This window comes from Lissotriton helveticus, chromosome 6, assembly GCF_964261635.1.
Source record: "Lissotriton helveticus chromosome 6, aLisHel1.1, whole genome shotgun sequence".
In the NCBI taxonomy this organism is placed as follows: Eukaryota; Metazoa; Chordata; class Amphibia; order Caudata; family Salamandridae; genus Lissotriton; species Lissotriton helveticus.
In genome coordinates this window covers 1,567,816,216-1,567,839,621 of record NC_136067.1, presented here as the reverse complement: position 1 = coordinate 1,567,839,621, position 23,406 = coordinate 1,567,816,216, and positions in this window count along the sequence as shown.

Genomic DNA, 23,406 nt, shown 5'->3' with positions numbered 1-23,406 from the left:
CTACAAAAGCCAATTCTTACACTGGGAAGGAAACAAGCTTCCGGGGACCGGTTTCTGGCATTACAGCCGTCTTCAGCCCGGCTTGCTTGAATCCTGATGGTGCAATGAGCAAGGGACTCATGTCTGAGTATACCCTTCCACGCTTAGGGTGGACAAAATTATTTACAACAAGGGGTGGTGAGGGACAGAGTCTCTGAATTAAGCAGAATACTCTCACCCAGTCAAGAGATCTGGGCTAGATCCAACACCGTTTTTTAGCTCATTGCACCATCCCAGTTTCAGAACCTGGCTGTATGCAAATTAGTCTGTCCCTGGCCCAGTGCATCATGGGAACAGGGCAGACCAGACTACAAAAGCCAATTCTTACACTGGGAAGGAAACAAGCTTCCGGGGACCGGTTTCTGGCATTACAGCCGTCTTCAGCCCGGCTTGCTTGAATCCTGATGGTGCAATGAGCAAGGGACTCATGTCTGAGTATACCCTTCCACGCTTAGGGTGGACAAAAATATTTACAACAAGGGGTGGTGAGGGACAGAGTCTCTGAATTAAGCAGAATACTCTCACCCAGTCAAGAGATCTGGGCTAGATCCAACACCGTTTTTTAGCTCATTGCACCATGCCAGTTTCAGACCCTGGCTGTATGCAAATTAGTCTGTCCCTGGCCCAGTGCATCATGGGAACAGGGCAGACCAGACTACAAAAGCCAATTCTTACACTGCGAAGGAAACAAGCTTCCGGGGACCGGTTTCTTGCATTACAGCCGTCTTCGGCCCGGCTTGCTTGAATCCTGATGGTGCAATGAGCAAGGGACTCATGTCTGAGTATACCCTTCCACGCTTAGGGTGGACAAAAATATTTACAGCAAGGGGTGGTGAGGGACAGAGTCTCTGAATTAAGCAGAATACTCTCACCCAGTCAAGAGATCTGGGCTAGATCCAACACCGTTTTTTAGCTCATTGCACCATCCCAGTTTCAGAACCTGGCTGTATGCAAATTAGTCTGTCCCTGGCCCAGTGCATCATGGGAACAGGGCAGACCAGACTACAAAACCAATTCTTACACTGGGAAGGAAACAAGCTTCCGGGGACCGGTTTCTGGCAGTACAGCCGTCTTCGGCCCGGCTTGCTTGAATCCTGATGGTGCAATGAGCAAGGGACTCGTGTCTGAGTATACCCTTCCACGCTTAGGGTGGACAAAAATATTTACAACAAGGGGTGGTGAGGGACAAGCTTCCGGGGACCGGTTTCTGGCATTCCAGCCGTCTTCGGCCCGGCTTGCTTGAATCCTGATGGTTTTGTGAAGTAACAAGGGCCCCCTGGTAAGGATGAGAATCCTGGGTCAGGGAAAACATACAATGTGAAGGTAAACACCCAGGCTATCTGTCTAACAAACACTAGCTATGTACTCAACTGCATCATTCCCAAAAAATAGAAAACCTAAACCATAACACAAACAAACATAATGATATCAAAAATAGTATTTTTTAATAAAAACAGGGATAAATCTTTGCAATGTAAATATACAGTTATGATGAATTGTTGATAAAAAAATGATATATTTTTTATATTAAAAAAACATAAATTAAAAAAACATTAGAAGGACAGTGATACATGTCCTATCTATTGTTGCTGTGGCTGTTGTATGTGAGTCAACGCGTTTCGACACGTCGTGGTGTCTTCCTCAGGACAATTATAGTTTCAGCCAATTTATCTGACAAGGACCTCTCTTTAGACGGTTCGTCTGGCGAATTCTTCAGTTAAAAAACAGAGTAAGTGAGGCACCGTTATTTTCTTTCCCTAAAATCGGCATGTGAAACCTTAGTATTAAGGATTCACTGCTCCCATCTCAATTAGCATCTATTCACACTATTCTTCAGTTAAAAAACAGAGTAAGTGAGGCACCGTTATTTTCTTTCCCTGAAATCGGCATGTGAAACCTTAGTATTAAGGATTCACTGCTCCCATCTCAATTAGCATCTATTCACACTATTCGGTGGTTTTCTTCAGGTAAACGAATGCCTCTAGGCTCGTGTAAAAAAAGGGGGTCTTTCAAATATACCCGGCGACACACCATCGGGCAGTAACAGGATGATTTTCAAGCCAAACTACGTGTTGCCTTTGAGAGATTACAGCTCCCCACGTAAAATGACCACGTCAACATGGAACTTCATAAATCTCTTTTCAGATGAAAAGACCGTTCGGGGTTTTAAATGTTGCAGACAACGCTGCCCGAGAACGGGTCTCTCCGTTTCTTCCCTTCTCACCGCGGGGACCAGCAGTTTGTATTACTGAGCGTTCACTTCTCGCAGGGCTCTATTCTTTTAGCAGAGTACCTCTTTGGCGCTCTTTCTCCCTCTGGGGATGGTCCAATCAACGGGCGGCTTGTAACGGCAGAAAACGAAGGGAAAAGAGATTTATGAAGTTCCATGTTGACGTGGTCATTTTACGCGGGGAGCTGTAATCTCTCAAAGGCACCACGTAGTTTGGCTTGAAAATCATCCTGTTACTGCCCGATGGTGTGTCGCCCGGTATATTTGAAAGACCCCCTTTTTTTTTACACGAGTCTAGAGGCATTCGTTTACCTGAAGAAAACCACCGAATAGTGTGAATAGATGCTAATTGAGATGGGAGCAGTGAATCCTTAATACTAAGGTTTCACATGCCGATTTCAGGGAAAGAAAATAACGGTGCCTCACTTACTCTGTTTTTTAACTGAAGAATAGTGTGAATAGATGCTAATTGAGATGGGAGCAGTGAATCCTTAATACTAAGGTTTCACATGCCGATTTTAGGGAAAGAAAATAACGGTGCCTCACTTACTCTGTTTTTTAACTGAAGAATTCGCCAGACGAACCGTCTAAAGAGAGGTCCTTGTCAGATAAATTGGCTGAAACTATAATTGTCCTGAGGAAGACACCACGACGTGTTGAAACACGTTGACTCACATACAACAGCCACAGCAACAATAGATAGGACATGTATCACTGTCCTTCTAATGTTTTTTTAATTTATGTTTTTTTAATATAAAAAATATATCATTTTTTTATCAACAATTCATCATAACTGTATATTTACATTGTAAAGATTTATCCCTGTTTTTATTAAAAAATACTATTTTTGATATCATTATGTTTGTTTGTGTTATGGTTTAGGTTTTCTATTTTTTGGGAATGATGCAGTTGAGTACATAGCTAGTGTTTGTTAGACAGATAGCCTGGGTGTTTACCTTCACATTGAATCCTGATGGTGCAATGAGCAAGGGACTCACATCTGAGTATACCCTTCCACGCTTAGGGTGGACAAAATTATTTACAACAAGAGGTGGTGATGGACAGAGTCTCTTGCATACAGCCAGGTTCTGAAACTGGGATGGTGCAATGAGCTAAAAAACGGTGTTGGATCTAGCCCAGATCTCTTGACTGGGTGAGAGTACTCTGCTTAATTCAGAGACTCTGTCCATCACCACCCCTTGTTGTAAATAATTTTGTCCACCCTAAGCGTGGAAGGGTATACTCAGATGTGAGTCCCTTGCTCATTGCACCATCAGGATTAAAGCAAGCCGGGCCGAAGACGGCTGGAATGCCAGAAACCGGTCCCCGGAAGCTTGTTTCCTTCCCAGTGTAAGAATTGGCTTTTGTAGTCTGGTCTGCCCTGTTCCCATGATGCACTGGGCCAGGGACAGACTAATTTGCATACAGCCAGGTTCTGAAACTGGGATGGTGCAATGAGCTAAAAAACGGTGTTGGATCTAGCCCTGATCTCTTGACTGGGTGAGAGTACTCTGCTTAATTCAGAGACTCTGTCCATCACCACCCCTTGTTGTAAATAATTTTGTCCACCCTAAGCGTGGAAGGGTATACTCAGATGTGAGTCCCTTGCTCATTGCACCATCAGGATTCAAGCAAGCCGGGCCGAAGACGGCTGGAATGCCAGAAACCGGTCCCCGGAAGCATGTTTCCTTCCCAGTGTAAGAATTGGCTTTTGTAGTCTGGTCTGCCCTGTTCCCATGATGCACTGGGCCAGGGACAGACTAATTTGCATACAGCCAGGTTCTGAAACTGGGATGGTGCAATGAGCTAAAAAACGGTGTTGGATCTAGCCCTGATCTCTTGACTGGGTGAGAGTACTCTGCTTAATTCAGAGACTCTGTCCATCACCACCCCTTGTTGTAAATAATTTTGTCCACCCTAAGCGTGGAAGGGTATACTCAGATGTGAGTCCCTTGCTCATTGCACCATCAGGATTCAAGCAAGCCGGGCCGAAGACGGCTGGAATGCCAGAAACCGGTCCCCGGAAGCTTGTTTCCTTCCCAGTGTAAGAATTGGCTTTTGTAGTCTGGTCTGCCCTGTTCCCATGATGCACTGGGCCAGGGACAGACTAATTTGCATACAGCCAGGTTCTGAAACTGGGATGGTGCAATGAGCTAAAAAACGGTGTTGGATCTAGCCCAGATCTCTTGACTGGGTGAGAGTACTCTGCTTAATTCAGAGACTCTGTCCATCACCACCCCTTGTTGTAAATAATTTTGTCCACCCTAAGCGTGGAAGGGTATACTCAGATGTGAGTCCCTTGCTCATTGCACCATCAGGATTCAAGCAAGCCGGGCCGAAGACGGCTGGAATGCCAGAAACCGGTCCCCGGAAGCTTGTTTCCTTCCCAGTGTAAGAATTGGCTTTTGTAGTCTGGTCTGCCCTGTTCCCATGATGCACTGGGCCAGGGACAGACTAATTTGCATACAGCCAGGTTCTGAAACTGGGATGGTGCAATGAGCTAAAAAACGGTGTTGGATCTAGCCCTGATCTCTTGACTGGGTGAGAGTACTCTGCTTAATTCAGAGACTCTGTCCATCACCACCCCTTGTTGTAAATAATTTTGTCCACCCTAAGCGTGGAAGGGTATACTCAGATGTGAGTCCCTTGCTCATTGCACCATCAGGATTCAAGCAAGCCGGGCCGAAGACGGCTGGAATGCCAGAAACCGGTCCCCGGAAGCTTGTTTCCTTCCCAGTGTAAGAATTGGCTTTTGTAGTCTGGTCTGCCCTGTTCCCATGATGCACTGGGCCAGGGACAGACTAATTTGCATACAGCCAGGTTCTGAAACTGGGATGGTGCAATGAGCTAAAAAACGGTGTTGGATCTAGCCCTGATCTCTTGACTGGGTGAGAGTACTCTGCTTAATTCAGAGACTCTGTCCATCACCACCCCTTGTTGTAAATAATTTTGTCCACCCTAAGCGTGGAAGGGTATACTCAGATGTGAGTCCCTTGCTCATTGCACCATCAGGATTCAAGCAAGCCGGGCCGAAGACGGCTGGAATGCCAGAAACCGGTCCCCGGAAGCATGTTTCCTTCCCAGTGTAAGAATTGGCTTTTGTAGTCTGGTCTGCCCTGTTCCCATGATGCACTGGGCCAGGGACAGACTAATTTGCATACAGCCAGGTTCTGAAACTGGGATGGTGCAATGAGCTAAAAAACGGTGTTGGATCTAGCCCTGATCTCTTGACTGGGGGAGAGTACTCTGCTTAATTCAGAGACTCTGTCCATCACCACCCCTTGTTGTAAATAATTTTGTCCACCCTAAGCGTGGAAGGGTATACTCAGATGTGAGTCCCTTGCTCATTGCACCATCAGGATTCAAGCAAGCCGGGCCGAAGACGGCTGGAATGCCAGAAACCGGTCCCCGGAAGCTTGTTTCCTTCCCAGTGTAAGAATTGGCTTTTGTAGTCTGGTCTGCCCTGTTCCCATGATGCACTGGGCCAGGGACAGACTAATTTGCATACAGCCAGGTTCTGAAACTGGGATGGTGCAATGAGCTAAAAAACGGTGTTGGATCTAGCCCTGATCTCTTGACTGGGTGAGAGTACTCTGCTTAATTCAGAGACTCTGTCCATCACCACCCCTTGTTGTAAATAAGTCAGATGGTCCAGCAGAAGGTTCATCCTCCCTGAACATGGGCAAACTTTTCTTTGCACTTTCAGAGAAGGTCGCCGATAACATGAATGAAAAACACAGCACGGGGCACTCACCAACATTTACGTCAATAAAGACTGTGAAACTTTATTTTACACAAGCATAGTTGTACATAGCTACTGATTAATGACCTTCCAAGAAGACCTTGAATATATTACTTAGTTGGTGACTTAAAATTAAATTTTTGCTTTGCTTTTCGATACAGTTCACCTGACACTTGAATGGAGTGTATGATGTGAAACATTGCCAAAAACATGTCTATCACGTAAAGCTCAACCAACCAGACCTCTACGACATGTATATATTTTTGTTATTTGATATGTGTGGCAAGAGGGTTAATATAGACATAGAAATGAATAATTAATTAAGGATAATTGGCTTTGAAGTTTAAAATATATGTAATAAGTATATGCAAAGCCTATATAACTGGCAATAACAAGCCTGCATTTTTTTTATTTTTGCAAATAGCTTCAATAACTTTTAAAGTGTAAAACCAATAAAAAGTAAATATTTTTTCTGTTGATGGGTGACATATATATTTTTGCAAAAAAACAATATTACAAATTGGACGCATCGCATAAATACATTCTGAGAAGAAATCATGAAACAGAAGCAGAAACTGGAGCACCAGCTCTGCTGACACTGACGTTGACTACATTAAGGGAAATGTGCACATGTGAATATGCTAAGTGTTGTCCCTCATAGTGAAGAGAGCATGTGGCTTAGGTTGGCTGACACACTGTCCCATGCTACATGCTGTGGTAGGTGAAGCAAAATATGAATTGTACTTGAACAGACCAATGAATGAAGAGTGCTGACCAAAATTGAGAAAGCTAAAGCAGTCTTAAACCCCGACCTACAAAGGGGAATTGATGGAAAGTAAAAAAAAAATCCTATTCGATCCCAGAACTCAGGAACCTTGCCATATGTTTTGTCATTTTTGCCAAAAATATGCTGGGGTCATAAGAATAAAACGTTACAACAATACAGAACGCTATTGCCAATTAGGGGTAACCAGCGATAGCAGCTGCTACCTCTTGTTTGCCTTGTTATTTATTATCTCAGTGTTTATGAACACAGCAGCAATATCATTAAGAAAGTGCTTATTGGTACAGAGATGTTTAATAGAGACCTCACTCATAAGCAGCTCAATTTAATAATGAGAATATCTACACACGTATACACAATTCAATTGAAATTAAGTTAGGTAAGCCCTTGCAGTGACACCGGGCCTACAAAGTGGTGAAGCACCAGGCTGTGATTGATTATGTAATGAATTGTAATTAAATATTCTAAACAATTATGATTGTAACTTGACTAGAAAAACATAATAAAGAATAATGTACATCTGTTTCTAAGATATTCTTCAAATTGTCTTTTAAACATAATGTTCTCTCCCCAGCAGGAATGTCTATGGAGGATTTCTTCCTGCTGTCAGATTCCCTTAGACAATTGAGCAGGGACAGTACAATTAAGAACATGGAGGGAAAACACTTGGAACTAGGATCAGGACTGCTTTATCCACTGGAAAATGATGGGGTTTGTTTGTAACACACCTTCTTCAGAAGACTTAAGTCAGGCCATTGAAAACTGCATGTTTTTATTTAATGTTATGTTACATACTGGTAAGGCTCGCAGATGCTCGTGACCAGCCAAGATTTAAGATTTGTTTTTAAAAGAGTGTAACTTTGTTGTGTTTTTCAGTAACAGTGGAAGATTAATGAACCTAACCGAACTTGGCTGTCCCACTTCCTCTATGCGTTTGTAAATCAAAGTGTATAGGTTGCGCCTTTTTGAACTCTCTGATTGTTCTCTTCTCAACACTTTAAATTGCCCATCACAGTCTTCCAAAGGCCCTTCACCTGAAAGGAGTTAGATGTCAGAGGAGTGCGAAATTTTCAAAAAATTAAAAGAAACAAAGCACAATTACATGAACTCATCAAAATACAATTCCGGCAGCGTATTGTGTGTGAAAGAAATAACACGGCCAGCAGTACACATTGCATAGGAGCTCTGCCATTTTTTTTTATTCCAGCCTAGCTATCCCTTTTGTGTATCCACCACTCTCAGCCCTATCCTTTTCCATTCACTAAGTTCTGGTCCACCTCTCCACTTATTTTCAATTCTATTTTCATTGTGTTAGTTTCTTACTGTCCCTGTGTGGTTCATTTCATTTTTGGCTCTATTTCTTCTGTAGGTATCACCATTCCCACTTCCCACCTAGTGCTAGCTTCAAAGGTCAAAAAACTTTTGTCATTTTTTAGCTCAGCATGGATGGTGCCTACTAATCCATTGCTTACCAACACTGCTGGAAAAACCGACATTTAAGGTGAGCAGATTTAGAGTGTTGGTGTTTTTGGAGTGTGCTCCACATTAAGAGGCTACACTCCAACTAAAACTAAGGAACTACCCAGACTTCCCTACTTCCTTTTTTGTATGATATATGCAACACTCCACACTTGACATGGCATTGTTTTGAATTATCTTGGGTGTTCCCTTATATCTGGGCAAAGTTTATTAATCAAAACAAGCGATAATGTGCTTGGAATGGTGAAAGGTGTTTGTCATTTTTCAGCTCAGAATGCCGCCTGCTAATTCTATCATTGAAAACTATTTTAGAAATGCAACACTTCACCAAACCATCGACAGTCTAAAATTGCTCACCTCAAATGTCTGTTTTTCTAGCAGTTTTTTAGAATAAAGGATTAGCACATTGCCATCTATGCCAAGCTAGGAAAGTGACAGAACCACCTGTGCACTTCAATTATTGCCTGCCATATGGCACCAACAAATTGCAGAGGTTGAAATTGAAGCTGTTGTTGTTGAAAATGTAGTAGTAGCCAGCAATAGCGTTTGTTGCAGCAGCGGAGACGAACAGCCAACAGCACTGCACTCTTTGGAGGTAGATGGCTACACTTCATCTTTGCCCAGGCATTGAATTTGCAGTCATTTTTCTTCTAGCTCACCTGCTTTCCTAATGATCCCAGTCTTGTAAATTCCAGGTCTGAGAAAGGAATTAAAGTGGCAAGCTCTTAATTGTATCATGGATCCAGTATCATGGCATCGATGTACTCCTAGGAGGACATAATCTCTTTTTGCAGCCTGTGATTAGTGTTCAAATCAATTATTATGATGTTCACTAAAGCCCCTGTTTCTTCATTTACTTTGCTAAATGTTTGTTCTACCTTTTCCAAATGTTCCTGCAGCAGGTGCGACAATAGGATCACTTGGCTTATTGTACTCTTCTAATTGCTGACTTCCTGTGTCATGATCTGAAATAGGATTATTATTTGGATCAGGCACTCCACTAGCCCCTATTTGTCCATCATCTTGGCGTAGACAATTACACCTCTTATCCTGTAAATTATGTAATCATGAATATGCGTTTAGTGCTCAAACAGGTGTTGAAGCATAGCAGGGTAAGTTCTAAAGACTTGGCATGAGGCCTGGGTAAAATCTAAATCACGTAATGTAAAGATGTGCACGCTAGAAATGCAAGTGCATCCCTGTGTATGAGGCACTGCCTTAGGTTTTTAGAAAAAATCCAAAAGTTACTGATAAAGTTTTTTTATTTTGTTTGTTATTATGTCAAAGTTCATTGGGTTAGGTAAATGATATTAGTTGCATATCATACATTTCCGTTTCTTGAATTAATAAACGTAGTCGTTTTCACACAAAATACACCTCCAATGCATTTCGGGCTGTCCTTGCCCTTTGTCAAGGAGTACTGAAAATGAGGAAAGATATGACATACTGTCAGTGGACTCCGAGAGTTAATCAGGTAAAAAAAGTGCAGTGGTGCTCGTGCTCAGGAAAAATGTCAGAACCCCGTGAGAACAAGTAATAACACTGAGTGACCACATGTTTTCGTATCGTCATTGGGTGCGTGGTGTCGAGGATCAGTGCTCGGGATGTGTTTATTTTGAATAACGGTAGTGAACGGGGCGTTGCTCGGGTGCTCGGGGTCGGGTCGAAGGGCGGGTAAAGAAAATTAAACTTACGGTTTGCCGGCCTCAGTGGGAGACATAGCGATCTAAGGTAGCTGAGACAGAGTTTAAACAAACATTAGTGATTGCCGCAGGACCAGCCATAGCGTGCCCTATCTTTCAATAACCTACGAGGTGCAGGATCTTACTTGGAAGCGTGAACGCCGGTGGGCGTGTGGTGTCGTCTCGAGGTTCGTCTCGAATGAGGAAACTGTTAGCCTCTCTCACTAAAAGTGGGTAAGACATAAACGGAGGACTAGAGGGCTGTGCACCCGGGGGTGATGGAAATCAAGGACAGACTACACAAATCGATGTGAAGGAATAGGTAGAGTGAAGCTTGGTTAATGAAAGTAATCGTAAATGGAAAAACATGAGGGAATAAGTATAATAGAATAAAATAAAATAAAAGAAAATCTGGTACAGTATAGGTGGGACACATCACAAGAGCAAAGTACTGGTCATTATTTACAAATTGCGAGCACATTCTCAGGAGCAGAGTACTAATCATTATTTACAAATAACAGCTATACTCAATTCGATCATTAAGACCAAATGGTTTTAACGTTTGAAGATGGTAAATCCATTCAGTTTCGCGTTGTAGCAGGAATTTACGATTGTCTCTCCCTTCACATTTTGTCACCATTTCCAAAATGATGAATTTCAGTTGTGCAATGGTGTGTTTAGTTTCCAAAAAGTGAGCGGCAACGTTGGATGTCTCATTTTTAGTGCGTATACTTGACTTATGTTCGTTAATGCACACTTTTATTTTTCTTTCTGTTTTGCCGACATACAATTTCCCACATGGGCATTTGATGGCATAGATAAGGTTAGTTGAGTCACAGGTGGCATTTACTCTCAGTCTGATGGTATGACCTTTCATAGGGTGTGTAATGTTGTTGCCTTGGATGATGCAGTTGCAGTTGCTGCAATTCAGGCATGGAAGGGTTCCTTTAAAGTCTTTGTTAATGACGGTTTTCTTGTTCAGGATCTCTTTAATATTGTCGCTGCGTGTGTATGCAAATATAGGCTGAGTTTTAAAGATGTCATTGAAATCGGGTTCCATCTGTAAGATTGGCCAATGTTTAAGGATTACTTTCTTGTATTTAACACTAGCAGTGGAAAATTTGGAGACCAGTACGATGCGAGATTCGCTAGGTGAGTGAGTTTTCTTCAGTGCATCGCTTCTATTGATGCTTTCCATGCGCTTGATGGAGTCTTCAAGGATTGCGTGAGGGTACCCTCTTTCTATGAATTGGTCACACATTTCCATGGTTCTCTTTTTGAGAGTTTCTTGGTCGGAGACTATGCGTTTTATTCGAAGCATTTGTGAAAATGGCAGGTGTTTTTTTAGAGATCCCTGATGGAAGCTTGTGTAATGGAGTAAGTTATTGCGATCTGTGGGTTTGCGGTGTATATCAGTGATGAATCCTTGGTTGGTAACAGTGATATTTACGTCCAGAAATGGCAGTGAGAATTCACTGACTTGCCAGGTGAGTTTGATGCGCTCGTCTTTGGTATTTAATTCGTTCAAGGCGTCTAGTAGAGAGTTTTTTGTGTCTTTCCAAATTATAAAAAGATCATCAATGTATCTCACATATAATTTGATCCGATCGTTGATGTTGCTATTCCCATGGATGAATGTCTCTTCAAAGTTCTGCATGTAAATATTGGCGTACGTAGGAGCCGCACAGTTTCCCATTGACATTCCGGATAGTTGGAGGTACCAGTTGTCTTTGTGTGAGAAATAGCTGTGATAGAGGGTGTATAGCATGAGTTCCATGAGAAATTCCTGCATGGGTTTATCAATTTCGCTGTTCAAAATTGCCTTTTCTAAAGCTTCAATTCCCCCTTGGTGAGGGATGGACGTATAAAGTGAACTAACGTCAGCTGTGCAAAGAATTAGGGGTTCCGCTTCCTCGATTTGTACTTCCGAAAGTTTCACCAAGAATGAGGTAGTGTCCTTGATGTAGCTCTTCATCTTAGTCACTAGTGGCTGCAGGTACTTGTCTAAAAGTTTATCTACTGGTTCATGTATCGACCCTCTCGTAGATACGATGGGTCTAAAAGGTGGATCGTGGAGATTTTTATGTATCTTAGGTGAAATTTGAATTGAGGGACTTCTTGGGTGCGGATTCAACAAATAGTTTTTGTACGATCATCAATGGTGCCCATCTTGTGTGCTTTACAGACCAAGGCTTGTAATGTGGTTTGAAATTCATTGGTTGGATTGTGGTCCAATCTCATGTATGTGGTTGCATCATTGATGTGTTCATTCATTTTACTGTCGTACATTTCTGTGTTTAGTATTACAAGAGCTCCGCCCTTGTCTGCTTTTATGCATGTGTTAGCAGGATTATTCGCTCTTTGGATCCAGTATCATGGCATCGATGTACTCCTAGGAGGACATAATCTCTTTTTGCAGCCTGTGATTAGTGTTCAAATCAATGATTATGATGTTCACTAAAGCGGCTGTTTCTTCATTTACTTTGCTAAATGTTTGTTCCACCTTTTCCAAATGTTCCTGTAGCAGGTGCGACAATAAGATCACTTGGCTTATTGTACTCTCCTAATTGCTGACTTCCTGTGTCATGATCTGAAATAGGAGTATTATTTGGATCAGGCACTCCACTAGCCCCTATTTGTCCATCATCTTGGCGTAGACAATTACACCTCTTATCCTGTAAATTATGTAATCATGAATATGCGTTTAGTGCTCAAGCAGGTGTTGAAGCATAGCAGGGTAAGTTCTAAAGACTTGGCATGAGGCCTGGGTAAAATCTAAATCACCCCAGCATAATTCACATACCTGCGCCATTACACCAGTTTGCATAATATGTTTGTGGTAAGAATGTATGGCATACAGAACAATTTGTGCTAATTTACAGTAATCATTAACATTGAACACACAGGAACAACAGACCATGATCAACTATTGTTTGAGGTGCTATGCCTAAAGGAATTCTAACACCACAAATCGAAGGGGGGCATTTTGCCATAAAATATAGTGCAAAATGCTTGATTTGCATTTTGTATAATTATGCATATTGTGATGTAATTTTAAGATAATTTTTATATAATTAGCTCAAAGCAAATTACTCTAATTTCTCATGCTGCTAGTAAGAACTGCCAATATGAGGGCTTTTACAGGTACTTTATTAAGACATTGAATGATCCTCAACTGCGTCCAGGCTTTGAATGAATGACTAAAATGAGTGCAAATTCTTTGGCAGAGGACCAGTATGCTGTTGATTATGTCATCTTTGTTTAGGAAGCCCTGCACAATTCAGAAATGCTGAACACAACTCTGAATTCTCCTCCTTCAACCATGACTTTTGACAATATTACTGATATTGCCAGTTGCAATGAATACAGCGCTGCGACCTCAGGGTTGAAGCCATTTGTAGACATTGGTATTAAATTCATCCAAGATGTTGACATCTGTATGTGATTTGTCCACAGTGAACATTGCAACTGTTGTATGCTGATAAATGCCCCTAAATCATCATCAGTGGTGAGCCCTACAGTTAGACGTTGCTTTACGTCCTTGACGGAAATCCAGTGTGCATTGATGCACATGTAGTCTGTTGTTTGACAACTGATTAACATGTCCATCATGAGGTGAAAGGAATGAACAGTGCTCTCCTTCACAATCTTGTCATCAAATTGCAGTACTTGAGGATGCAGCACTGGCACAGCAACAATGGAAAAATAGACTGGGTTGGGATCTTCCATTTTGAGCAGTGGGTGCCCACCAATTAAAGGAACACCTCTCCTTCCATGAAAGAAAACGGCAGGTAGTCAAGCGCTAACATTTTGTCAAGCTTCCAATTGTATGAATGGCATTTCTCATCAATGGATTGGTGATTCCTTAGTGAGCATATTCTTGACAGTTATTTGTAGCAACTATTTCCTTTGTCCTATCAAATTGGAGTATTAGTTAGGGTGAACCACAAAAGTCAAACCTGTGCATAGCCCTCTGGCAGCTTGACACAAAGCAGTGAGCCTTAACTCAAAGGCAATGTTTGAAGCATGTATGCAGCACTTAAACAGTAATAAAGTGAATAAGTACAAGAACATCCCAAAACAATCCAGAACAATAGGTCAATTCTTAATAAACAAAATGACCCCAAAACGGCACAAATCCAAAAAGTAGAACTGGAGGTACACATTTTTAAAGTTCAAATTAAAAATAGCACCAAAAAGCAGAAAGTACCAAATGTAGTTATCAGGTCACACTAGACCAGGCCAAAGTCCAAAGTTACGGCTGATGCATTAGAGCATGGACCAGAATCAAGGACCAGGTTCACCCCAGAACAAAGATTGCCTTCAGACTTAGAAACTTTCATGGGGAAAAAGTGTTGACAAGTCATTGGTGGGACAAGCTGCAAGTTGGATCGGAAGCAGGGCTTGACAACGGCGGATTGCTGAAGAGTGGTGTCCTGTGCGTTAGTAGACGATGGCAGGAAAGCTTGAAGCGGGCAAAGCCCAAATTCCAGGCCCGGGTAGGCCTTAACCATGATCAGATTCAGATTGTTGCTGGTCTTGGTAAAGCCTTCTACATTTGGACATTAGAAATGTTCTGGAAGTCAGCTCTCCTTTAGCGGGGCAAATCAGCAAACTGAGGCCAACCGGCGATTCAACATCAGAGACTCCAACTGTAACCCAGTTTTCCATTGGTTCTCCAGGTAGACATAGGCAAAACATTTCTAAGTATCACTCCTTGCAGTTTGGGTACAAAAGGTGTAGACTCTAACACCATCCGAGGGTCCAGAACCTCTGTAACACCACTGGGGGTACTACTCACCCCATCATTCCAACAAATGCCAGTAGCATTGTTGTAATTTTGCAGCGATTGGGTTAGCATTATAAGAAGCCATCCTGTATTTAGAAGTTATCTTGTCAGTTTTGTGGAATCCATTTTGAATTTCTGGCAGCCATTTTGTTTGCCATGTGCTACCACGTGTATGCCATGTGCCCTGTCCTACCTTGCTGTTGTCTGCTCTTGAAATCTGCCTAGAGACAGGTTATATTTAACCTATTTCACTTTGCATATGCTCAGGTGAACTTGCAGCTCTCCATGCAGCTGCTGTTAGTCTGTAAATGTCAGGATGTCTTCACCAGAATTAGCAACTGTTAGCTCCTCCCACTTGTTGACTGTGCATTTTCTGTATGACCTTATATGTACCTGAAACCTTCTCTTGTACTTGTACCACCTTCTTTTGAGTCCCTGTGTGGGTATAAAAGGACCAAACTCCTTCCATTCAGTGTGCTACTTCATACATTACCGAAGGGTGTTGTGTGAATGTAGTTCCACCTCATGAGGTTTAATACATTTTGTATTTTCTATTCCAGTTTCTGTGCCAACTTCTTCCTATTGGCCTGAGGACTTGCGCAGAGAAGGGCGAACCACTTGCACTGGTAGGCCTTGCTGAGGCTCACCACCACAAATTAGCGCCCGACACGTGGGGCTCATCGGCGACTCGGAAGCCCGAAGGAGTGGTCAAAATGGAGCATTGGAATCTCGCTTTGGACGATCGCTGTCCGAGGAGACCCGCGTCTTGGCAACCACGGCGTTTTTCCTCTCTTTCTGATCTGACCCTTCATATGGTGCCGGTCCTCGATTGGGATCTCTTCTGTTGATTCGCCGTGCAGTGACCATTTGGTCGATTTTGAGAACTTGGCAATTGGTACCTGGACACCAAGAGATCGGTAAGAGTTGTTATGCAACACTTGCTGTTGGTTTTGATGCCTGGGATTAGTAAGGTAGTTTAGTAACGCCTACTGTGGCTTTGGAATTTTGGAATTGTGTTGGCCAACTTGGATTTATATGGGATTAATATAAATAGGCAGGTAATTAGGAGAATTTTCTCTGTTTTGAATTGATTTGAACGGCACAACATACTAAGAAGGACCTTAAGTGCTACTTTGGTTATAATACTGCATATTCTGCACTATTTTTGGCATGCCTGTTTCTAGCACACTTTGTAGGATGTGTTGCTTTCATAGGGGTACCAATTTGAGATTTGATGAAGCACAACAACCCCCCCCCTCGGAGGGGACGCCTAATAAGGACGGGCCAGATTCACAGAATGAACTTAAGACTAAATCCTAAACTTACTACTATTTGGTATTCACAGAATGCACTTACTACTTTTGGGATTCACAGAATAAACTTACTACTTTCGGTATTCACAGAATAGATTTAAGACTACTAACTCTAAGTCCGAAATCGGGAAGTAAATTCCGGCCCGGAGGCGGAGCTTCTGGCCCGGAGGCAGAGCTTCCGGCTCGGAGGTGGGGATTTTTGACATGCTGAAATCTCCAACTCTGGGCCGCAAGCTCCGCCTCCGGGCCGGAAGCTCCGCCTCCAGGCCGTAAGCTCCGCCTCCGGGCCGGAATTTACTCCCCGATTTCGGACTTAGAGTTAGTAGTCTTAAATCTATTCTGTGAATACCGAAAGTAGTAAGTTCACTCTGTGAATCCCGAAAGTAGTAAGTGCATTCTGTGAATACCAAATAGTAGTAAGTTTAGGATTTAGTCTTAAGTTCATTCTGTGAATCGGGCCCGACATGTATAATAAATATGGCATTTCTCCTATAATGTACAGCACGTTACGGAATAAATATACTCGTAAGGATCCTGAGTTGCGTTGGCCTATGCATGGGTCATTTGATTTACAAAAGATTCAGTATGTGGAGCAATGTATGTTTAAGCGTAAGACTAGGCAAGATATGTTTGACTGTGTACGAATGTGGGAGAAAGAAGTGCGTGAACGAATGAAGCGTGAGCAAGCCTTATTTGAAAAAGAACAACGGAAAAGTATTCATGCCAAAGCATTAGAATTAAAATATAAGGAAATGAAAGAACTAAAAGAGAGAGAGGATAGGCAGCGCCATTTGCAGGTACCTGGCCAATACGCTGTTCAGCAACACCTTTATCCTGTCCTTCATAGACCGCAAGATAATTTCTTGTTATTAGATCGTTCTCCACCTCCGTATATTCCTCCTTCTGCTCCTTTGCATCATGACTCAGATGAGGACTCTGCTTTAGAGCAAGAGAAAGCACTGGAAACTCGTTCTATGTTGTCCACTCAACATTCATCTGACCTTAGAAACGCGGCTCGCAAAGCTGTCCATAGCGTTGTCCCAGCTTCTGAATTATTAGATGAGACTAAAGGCTGGCAGGAAAGAGAGCAAATATATTTTACTGTGGTGTTTGCTGCAGAGGTTCTTGAGCGGTTTAGAAAGCATTTTGAGGAATTAGAGCCTGTTGATGTAGCAAATGATTGTAAACAAATGTGTGATGGTCTTTTTACCTTTTCTCAGGTGGCTGACTCCATCAGACGTTTGGTTAAACTGCGTGCTGAAGCAGTCCGTTTGCGAGAAGAGAAAAAGGCAGCAGAGGCAACTGCACAAACATCTCAGACCCACGTGACACAGGCCCCTGCTTCTGGAACAGATAAGAATATGATAGCCCAAACGAAACCCATGCGGGAAGCCGCACCTTTGTATGTTCCTCCAAGAGGCGATGGAACAAGTGATAATAAGGATTCCGCTAATGCAAAGGGTTGTTTTATTTATAATTGGGCTCATACTCCTTGAACGGATGTTATGGCTCTTAAAACTGCATTGCCTGATCAGTGAAAAAATCCAGCAGCCTTTTATGAGGAAGTTGAGGGTGTCATTAACTCTTGTACTATGACTTTACCCAATATTGACCTGTTTTTTGGTTTGATATTACGCCCTGATATGTGCAGAACTGTGCGTAAAGTTGATGATCGTGTGACTTTTGGGGCATTATGGAAAGATTTAGAACAACTAGATGAAGAAGGAGAACCTGCGCAGAAACTGTGTCAGTTAATTTTAGGTCTCCCCGCAGCTATTATAGTAAAGTTAAAAAACGATTAATCCCCCTAAAAAGATAGATTGGACTGTAAGCAAAAGGCAGATGAATCGGTTTCTGACTTCTTTACGCGTTTTAAGGAGGCATTCCACAATGTAGTGGCCAGTCATTGACAGATGACACAGGCTGGCATCTGTACGTCGATAAACATGTCGCAAACCTGTTGCCAGGAATAGCTAGTCGCCTAAAGACCAGCAAGAGTTCGTGGACTACCTCTTCTCCGGTTTCTCTTTTAACTATGGCTCAGTATTACGAACGTCAGGAATTAGAATCGAAAGGCAATAAGGATAAAAAGACTAAGGAGTTAAAAACAAAGGTTAAGATGGCTCAGGTTTATGGTCCGCCTTCTAGAAGTAATGATAGAGTTGCATGTGGATCTTATGGTTCGTCTTTTCCTTCTTATACTCGTTCTGTTGAGCAGTGTGCGTCAACAGACCAGTGTGCGTCAACAGACCAGTGTGCGTACTGCAGGAAATATAGGGATTGGGCTTCTGATTGTCCAGCATTGCGTGCTCAGCAGTATCCACGTGGACGGGGACAATTGAGAAATCGCTTTGGCTATTCAGAGCCTAGAGAAAGCACGGACAATCGTGCTAGGTTTGATGCTAATACACGTGGACAGGTTGGGTTTAACACTTTTGATAGAAAAAATCAATATCAAATGTCTGATTATGTTGTGGTATTGGGTTTCGTCAGGTCTACATACTCTGCAAAAACTCTCGAACACCATAGAATAGAAATTGGCACGGAAACTGGAAAATGCAAAAGACAAGTTTATTAGGACCCCATGGGGTGGTGGTACATTCCTACAGCACCCTTCAGCAATGCAAGAAGTATCACACCGAACATCGGTGCGCGACCTCTTTTATACAAGTTTAACAGTAATAAAAAGGTAGGCGGTATACTCTTTTCACAGTTTAGGTACATATAAGGGCATTTTTGGAACACAGCCAACATGTGGGAGGAGTTTAGTACCACTGGTCAGTTTTGAAGGACATTCCTAGAGGGGACCGCTCATTAATCCAAATGTTCGAGTACGCATGCGTGAGCTTGACCAGTGCTAAAAATAGCCTGTTGCCGGGCAAGGTAAATGGTCATTGGTATAGAGGAAGGACGAAAGGGCATGCTGACCACGAGGCCGCATGTTCATACAAAAAGGAAGCCAACAAATACAAAATGGCCCCTGCACGTTTGGTCAAGTTAACGGTGAAAGTTTGTGTAGCTGAGCTAAATGCGAACTCAGGTGCTGCCAAATTACGACAGACGGCCCTTTTAGCATTTAGCTGAAGCTACCTCATAATGGAGGTAGTCAGGATATTCATCATCAATATTAATCATCATTATCTTCATCACTTCTGCGTTACTCATTTGCTCGTTTTTGGCAATAGCTCGTTTGGATGGAATACAGGCTGTAACACATACAGAGCATAAGGTAGGGCCACATTGGATACATAAACAAAAGAAAAAGAGTATTCCGATAATCATACAAAGGATAGTCAGTAATTTCCAACCCCAGGTACTAAGCAAAGTCCAGAACCAATTAGAGAATGTCCATGTACCATTTTCGGGGTGAATTTCAACAGCAATTTTGTGCACTTTGGAAATGGCATCATATACAGAAGGTGAATTATCTGGGACGTAAACACAACAACTACTTCCGATAATGCGGCATGCACCCCCACGATCAGCCAGTACTAAGTCAAGAACCATTCGGTTCTGATGCGTTACAATTCTAGTAATTTGGAGTTCCTCAGTTAAGTTCCCTAAAGCAGAGGCAGTTTCATTAGCAACAGCTTCCACAACACGTGTTAGCCGTCTTATTTTCCTGCTGTTTAAGGCAGCACCAACAAAAGAGAACAGACCCAAATTAAAATCTACATATTGTTGTAAGGAGGTGTCCGTTTGGTCTACATTTTCAATCTCTAATGTTCTCTTAACCCTATTTAATATAAAATCATGATATAGTACAAAATCATTATGGTACATAGGCGGGGCAATAAATACAGGGGGTAGTACAAAAGATATATAGCAAGTTCCTAACCACCCAATAGGAAGACGATGATATCCTTTATTTCCACAAATAAAGTAGGTGTTTCGTGAGGCTACAAAAGCAATACCACTTGGTGTATCAAATGTGAGAGTAGTATTACATTCACTTTTCCCTACTGGAATTGTTCCTTTATTCCTCACACAAAGGTCAGTCTTAGTATCAATAACCGTAATCACATGCAAACTGGACATATTTATAAGTCTTTGATTAGTGAAAACACGAGGTGTAGATACATTGTCCGGTCGATATTCTTCCCACTCAAATTTAGTTCCTTCTGCTTGTGGGTAACCATCTCTATCATTGTAAAACACTTTGTTTAATCGAAAAAGTAGTCCACCTTTTGTTGGTCATCTTAGAGTAAAAAGAAGAGTGTACCAAGCATTGCAAGAACCATTATGTGAGAATGGAAGAGGAATAAGTGGAGTTCCTCCTTTCTTTTGATGTCCAGGCAACATTCCACATACCCAACAGTTTGAAGTGTTCGTCATATTATGGGTATGATGCAGAATTTGAATGAAGCTGTTATTCAAGTAAGTCTGTCTATATCTCTCTTCATGATAAGGCAGAGTAAAATGGAAATGTTCTGATGGGAATGGAGTGGTAGGCAGTAAATATTCTCGTGCAGGAAGCAATCGCTCTACAGTCCAAGCTATTACTGCTATTACCACTATAGTTGTAACAAAAAGAACTGCACCCAGAATTCTTTTGTTTCTCATCGTAGTAGGTGCCATAGTACAAGAGAACAAATGTTTCAAAAAACAAACTAAAAAATAAAAATTGAGTGCTGAGATCCGAGGTAGCCGCTGGTTTCTTTTCCGAGATTCAAGACGGTTGTCGCTACACTGGCCAGAACTGATCCCCCCCTTGATATTCTCGGCTTCCGTTTTCGCAAACCTCAGAACGGTAACTCAACCAGTCTCGCACAAAATAACTTCTTTCCTTGGACGTAGGTTATATTTCGCTCCTCCAGAAACAGTGTGGTCCGGGAAGGCTCCCTCCGACTCGTGAGGCGTAACAGCTGGGCTCTTCTCTGCATCCAAGAAGTCTCGATAATCAGACAGCACCGCAGGATTCACCAGATCCGGAGAGACACGACGGCAGTGAGTTGAATGTATCCACCGCTTCTTATTCGTGACTCGCACAGCCGTCCGAAATGCCAGCAATACCTGTTCAGGGCCACGCCACCTCGGCTCCAAACTGCTGGCTCTCTCAAACACGCGGACCATTACATGGTCCCCAGGATGGAGATCGTGAGCCTCTCCAATGGAATTGTCGGGGAGCGCTTCTCGAACCTGTTGATGAATAGAAAGTAAATCATTTGTTAATCGTGCCAAATAATCGTTCATCATTATACAAGGCACATCATGTATCAAATGAGGCTTTGGAACTCCCCAGATATTCATAGGCCTTCCAAACACCACTTCATAGGGTGTGAGGCCAGATCGGGAATGTGGCACTGATCTAATAGACAGTAATGCCAAAGGCAAAGCGTCCGGCCATTTCAAAGACGTGGATGCCACGATCTTTGCTAGCTTCAGCTTCAGAGTCGCATTATACCTTTCTACTAGACCTGCTGACTGCGGGTGGAATACAGAGTGAAACCTCTGTTTAATTCCCAATCCTTTCAGGACATGCTCCACTATTTCCCCAACAAAATGAGGACCAATGTCATTCCACAAAAATTTACAAACACCATAGCGTGGGAAGTACTCTTTGAGTAACACCTTAGCTGTTGTCAATGCTATATTATCCTTCGTGGGGTAGGCTTCAATCCATTTACTGAAAGCACACACCACCACTAGGACATATTTGAGGTTATTACAGCGCTCTAGCTGGATGTAATCCATGTGTAGTACTTCGAATGGTGCAGTAGGTGGAACGAACCCTCCTTTAGGAGTATAAGTCCCTTTAGCAGGATTGCATTGTGGGCATATCAGACAGGTCTGCACTACTCTTTTGGCCGTGCTGGCAAACTCAGGATGCTCACAAACTCGTGTAAGCAATTTAGTAATTTCAAGAGCTCCAACATGTGCCAGCCCATGTGTCATTTGAACCATTGCTTGCAAGTATGCAGCAGGCAATTTCCATCTCTCCATGTCTTTGCTACGCCAACAACCCTCATCATCCAACAATCCCTCTGTTGCCCAGGTTGCAAGTTCTGCTTCAGATGCTGATTTTTGGATGTCTAATATTTCCTCTCTAGCATCAGGCCATCGCTCAGCCTGTGATCTCACCACATACATAGGAGAGACATTTTGTAACATGGCAGTCTCTCTCGCTATGCGATCTGCAAAAGCATTTCCTTGTCCTATTTTGTCTGTCACCTTCTTATGTGCACTACATTTGATTATCGCTACTTTCTTTGGACATAATAGTGCATTCAGGAGATCACGTACTAATTCTCCATGCATGATATGCACTCCATGTGAGGTCAGGAACCCTCGTTCCTTCCAGAGTAGGCCAAAATCGTGCACTACTCCAAAAGCGTAACGGCTATCAGTGTAGATATTCACACATACACCAGCACTTAACTCACATGCTTTCGTTAAGGCTATCAATTCAGCTGCTTGGGCTGATTTTTGCGGTATTCGTGCTGTTTCTACCACTGTCTTAAGTGTCGTGATCGCATAGGCTGCGGAAGTCATACCATCTGGCAACTTTAAACATGATCCATCAACCCACAGTTCCCCATCTACATCTGGAAGTGGCGTATCCTGTAAATCGATACGACCCTTTGTTTGTTCTTCAGTCAGAAAATCACAATCATGATGTTCTTCCTTCTGGGTCTCAGCAACAGGATTATGGCAATAAAGTAGCAGGGTTCAAAGTGGCGCACCTCTTCAGTGTAATGTGTGGCGCCAACAGTGTTAGCTCGTATCCTGTTAAACGAGCGCTAGTTAGATGCTGTGTTTTCGTTTGGTTCAATAAAGCATCTACCGCATGTGGAACTAACACCAACAATTTGTGTGACAGAACTATTCCCTCACTCTGTCGTATGGCTACTGCTGTTGCTGCATCTGTTCGAAAACATCCAGGCAGTCCTCGAGCCACAGGATCGAGTACAGCTGAAAAGTACGCGCAAGGTCTCTGTTTATCTCCGTGTGACTGCACTAAGACTGACAATGCGCACCCATCCTTCTCATGTACATGTAATGTAAAGAGCTTTGTATAATCTGGTGTACCTAACACTGGTGCAGAACAAAGAGCTTGTCTCAATTGCTCAAAAGCATTCTGACATTCATCTGTCCATTCAAGGGGAATTGGTGCAGTCTTGGACAACAACGCTAACAGGGGTTTTACAAAGTACGAAAATCCTAGTATCCATTGCCTACAAAAGGACGTCAAACCTATGAAGGCACGAACATCTTTCTGAGTGCAAGGGACTAGCGTATCTAAAATTGCTTGAATTCGATCCGATGTCAATGCACGCCCCTCCTTAGACAAAAGATGACCGAGGTAGGTCACCTTTGGTCTACAGTATTGCAACTTCTTCCGTGAGAC